Below are 4,556 nucleotides of genomic sequence, written 5' to 3' on the forward strand. Positions count from 1 at the left end.
ACCCGGGGGGGGAATCCGGACCCACACACACGTGTCCCTTGCCCCGGGGATCCTGGACCCGCACACACATGTGCCCTGCCACGGGGATCCTGGACCTCTCACACACACATCCCTTGCCCCGGGGGAACCCGCGCGCGCGCGCACACACACACACACACGTGTCCCCTGCCCCGGGAGAATCCGAACCCACACACACGTGTCCCCTGCCACGGGGATCCTGGGCTCTCACACATGTCCCTTGCCCCGGGGGAACCTGCGCGCGCACATACACACACACACACACACACACGTGTCCCCTGCCCCAGGGTAACCCAGACCTGCACACACATACACACCCCCACATGGGGGCGTGGGGGCAGAAGCCCCCTCTGACCTGCCCACGGAGCCGAGCTGCAGCCGCCCGGCAGCCCCCGCACAGCTCCGACCTGCCGGGGCGGCAGGACAGGCTGCGCCGGGGCAGGCAATGGACGGAAACTGGCCCCCACAACAGTGCCACGGCCCGCAGGGTCCACGCCTGAGCCAGCTCGGCCCCCCTGGCACGAGAGGCGTGGGAGGCCTATTCCCCGGGAAAGGAGCAGGGCAGGGCCCCAGTGCCACCCAGGCCCCGGTGGGGTCCCCACCACAGCGGCTACCCCCACGGGAGGTGCATTGGGGTCCCTGGCCATTGAGGCAGTGCTGGGCACAAGCCCAGGACACCTCGCCCAGCCCTGGGTTGCACCCAGGTTCATCGCTCAGCCCGGCTGCTTCCTGGGGCCAGGATTGCTGCCAGGCCTGGATTCGACCTCTCCCCCTGCTAGGGGGTGGCAGGGCTGCAGGCTGCAGCATCGCAGGGCTGGGAAGGACCCCAGGGTCCCCAGTCCAGCCCCCGCAGTGCTGCTGCCCCAGCGTGGGCCCTGCTGCACCCGCAGCCCCCCATCCCCATTCAGCCCCTTGGCCCGGTGCCCGGCCAGCTGCAAGGAGACTGTTTTCCTACAGCGTGGAGCCCAGGGCCGTTACTGCTCCCTTCCTGCCCCGCAGACAGCAGGAGACCCGTTGGTAGCCTCTCTGGGGGCCCGGGCAGGAGCAGCAGTGCCCTCGGCCTGCCCTGCGCCCCTCCGGGAACAGCTGCCAGTTGAGAAGCTCCGGGTGTCAGGCCCACAGCTGTTCTGCACCCAGCAGCAGACTAGCAGCCCCGGGCTGGGCGAACCCTGCACAGACACAGCACCGCGGGCTCGGACCCCAGCCCCGCCAGTCTGAGGCCTGGGGCCTTCCACTGCCTGGGCACTAATGGGACAAACCCAAGTGCAAAGACACCAGCTCGTGGGAACAGTCCCTGGTGTGGGGTTAGACACGGATCAGCCAGGCTCTGCCAGCCCAGCCCCAAGCTGCCGGGTTCAGGGCTGGGTGATGCTGCGTGGCTGCCATTCAGATCCGCACGTGCCCCTCCGAGTCTGGGACTGCACCGTGGTGGACGCAGGGCTCTGGTCCCTGCCTGTCAGCCCCCCCCGTGGCTGCCTCCCCCTCTTCTGGGCACAAGACGGCCTGCCCCAACGCCAGCTGCGATGGGACTGCCCAAAGGCCAGGCCATCAGGGACGATTGCAGGAAACAGAGGCACAAAGACCGGCTGGGGCTCCCTGGCTCCAGTGCGTGTGGCCGGGGTCCTTGTGTTTGCACTTGTTCTCAGGACTCCAGCTCTGCTCGCTGCTGCAGCCAGAGGCCTCGGGCTGCCCTGTCCTGCAAGGCATGGAGGGAAATTATCACCCCCATCCCCCAGCACTGAGGCCTGACTCCTGACCCCCAAAGGCAAGCGCTTGCACTCCGAGATGTTTGCGGGTGGCTTGGACGCCAGACAGTAGCTTTGCATTGTTCCTCCCCACTAGCCCAGCAAGAACAGCACTTCCCAGAGCACTGACCCCATCAGTGCTTCGTTACCCTGGCCTAAACGCTCACGATTTGGGGCTGGGGGCCAAGTACTTGTGATTCTCCTCCTTCCATCTCAGCTCTGAGTATGTGCATGCCGGCACCGTCTTCCACCACCGCTGAGCACCAACAGTGCAACGGCTACGGCCCTGGCAGCGGCGTGGCGCAGGATGTTGGGAATCCATCCCCAAATGGGTTTGCTGGAGCCGGCCGAGACGCCAGGTTCTCCAAGCCTTACACGCAGCTGGAGGACAGGTGGTTTGCCCCCAGGAGCCAGGCCGAGCTGAAGCAGCTCTCCTGTGCTGACACAGCCACTCTTGTGCAGCAGACACCAAGGCCAAATAGGTTAAAAACCCCAAAAACGTTGGCCTGAAGACACACCTGGGCAGTGGGAAAGAACATGGGGGAAATTCGAGAGGAAGTCTTAGGCACAGAGATATTTACAGCTATACCCAGGATAAATACCCTATGTTCCCACCTACCACCCGCTCCATCCCAGACTCACACCTTGGTTTGGGGAGAGCAGAATGGAGAAGACTGCCCCAGAGCCCCGGCCGCACGCAGAGACGTGTGACAAAGCCTCATCTCCAGCTCACTTGCCATGCCCTTCCTCCGCAGGCAAAAGCTGCCTTTTAAACTTTTCACAGCTGAACTGTCAGCTGCTCTTGGCTGCTCAGCCAAAAGCTGAAAGTGTAGCTCCTGCTGATGGGCAGAGCTAGGATTTGCAGGGGGGGTGGGAAATGAAAAACCTTCTGCAGGGCTGTGACATAGAAGGAGAGAGACCAGGAGGAACTAACCGGCAGCAAGGACAGCTCGATTAGGTAGAACAGCAAGACCATTAAAAAGGAGAGGTCATTAACAACTGCTGAGTGATGAACAATTAGGAGAAATCCAGTAGTTCCTAATGTGACATGAGGTGAGCAGACTCTAGAAATGCCTGCTGCTGCTGTTATTCTGGGTAGAAAAATTAGCTTCCCCGCTCAAGACACCCAGTCCAATTTTGGAAGGCTGATTTTGTGGGGGGAAGGTGTGTGGTATGTGAGCTAGTACGGGAACAGGTTCGTGCAGCTATAGCTCTTCTGGGCCACGGTGGAGATCCCAGGTGTGACAAAAGCAAGAACATACGAGTCGTCTGAAGGGACCCCAGAGTCCGAATCGCGTGATCGGAACCCGACACCAGAGCCAGCTGCCGCCTACACCACCTTTATTCAGGGCCCTGAGGATGCCCAGGCTCAGTGCTCAGTGCCGCAAAGGGGCTGCCCCCAGGGTTCAACACTGTACATGACATGCAACGCGGACAAGTGCCTGCCCTGAGTGCTTACAGCCTACGCAGCCGGACAACACACCGAGGGCGAGTTCATAGAGGTATGATGCACTATTCAGTCCACGTGCAATGAAATAAATACACCCGCCGCCCGACCGTGCCACACGGGCCAAGTTCCTGCAGGCGTCGCAGCTGATGTGGGGCCTGAGAGGTCACATGTTATATGCGCTGGGGGTGCTGGGGTCAGGGCAGGGGAGGGGGAAATGGGCCAAGCAGTCACTGGAGTGGAGGAGGGGATGACATGATACAGGACAGCACGTGGGCAGCCCCGGGGAGAGACAGATGGAGGCACAGAGGACAGAGCAGTTCTGCAGGAAACCAGGGAGAGCCGTCCATGGCAGCCCCTGCAAGCCCCAGGCCACGGCAGAGCTGACCAGAGACTGTGGCCTGTTGCAGGACGTGGGTGCGACGGTCACACAGAAAACACCGCTGGCTGAGCACAAGCAGAAGGTCCGCCTGCCTGTCTCAGGGGCCTGGAGTTGGGGGGTCTCTGAACCCCTTGCACTCCTTCATCTCCTCCCCTCGCAGTAGGGAAGTGCTGCACTCCCCTTCTACATATGGGGAAACTGAGGCAGGGAGCAGCTAAGTGCCTGGCCGAGGCCACAGTGGAGCCTCAGGGCTGTGGACGCAGTTTCCCCCCTAGTCCTCAACAGCTGCTCTCACCACTGGGTAATCGTTTCCCTCCCTCCAAGAAGGCACAAAGGATCCATAGGGGATCCATGCAGGGACCTGTGGCCAGACCAGCCCCTCCTGGCCAGAAAGAAATGGGGGCTCCCAAGGAAGGGCAGTCAAGGGGGAGGCTCCAGCCCCCCACGGCACGGTGAACAGAGCAGTGGGCACACGGCCCGCCGGGGCTCTGGGGCTGGCGGGTGGGAAAGGCTGGGCCGACTGTCATGTGCCACCACACAGCACGCTGCAGGGAACAGGGCAGGGCAGGGCAGGGAACTCACCCCGTGCCCTGGGGGCCGGCCCCGTCGCCGTGCTCCTCCTGGGGCAGCAGCAGCTTGCCCTTGGCGCTGAAGCTGGCCCGGCAGCGCCGGTGCAGCTTCTGGTGGGCCACCAGGTTGGCCTTGTTGCAGAAGGTACGGTCACACTCAGGGCAGGCAAAAGGTCGCTCGCCCGTGTGCACACGCTGGTGGGCCCGCAGGTTCCCACTGCGGCTGAAGCCGCGGCCGCAGTCGGGGCAGCGGTGCGAGCGCTCCTGGGCATGGCTGCGCTGGTGGATGAGCAGGCTCTCCTTCCAGCTGAAGCGGCGGTCGCATCGCGGGCAGGCGAACGGGCGTTCCTCGCAGTGGGCCGCACGGTGCCCGGCCAGCTCGGCCGCGTCCCTGA

The 4,556-nt window shown here is 63.2% G+C and overlaps 1 pseudogene; it reads right to left on the minus strand.

The window, feature by feature from the left end:
• Window positions 1–2,630: 2,630 nt before the first annotated feature.
• LOC112548840 overlaps window positions 2,631–4,556 on the minus strand; it is a 4,385-nt pseudogene continuing 2,459 nt past the window's right edge.

The sequence above is a fragment of the Alligator sinensis genome, unplaced genomic scaffold, assembly GCF_000455745.1.
Source record: "Alligator sinensis unplaced genomic scaffold, ASM45574v1 scaffold1819_1, whole genome shotgun sequence".
Classification (NCBI taxonomy): Eukaryota; Metazoa; Chordata; order Crocodylia; family Alligatoridae; genus Alligator; species Alligator sinensis.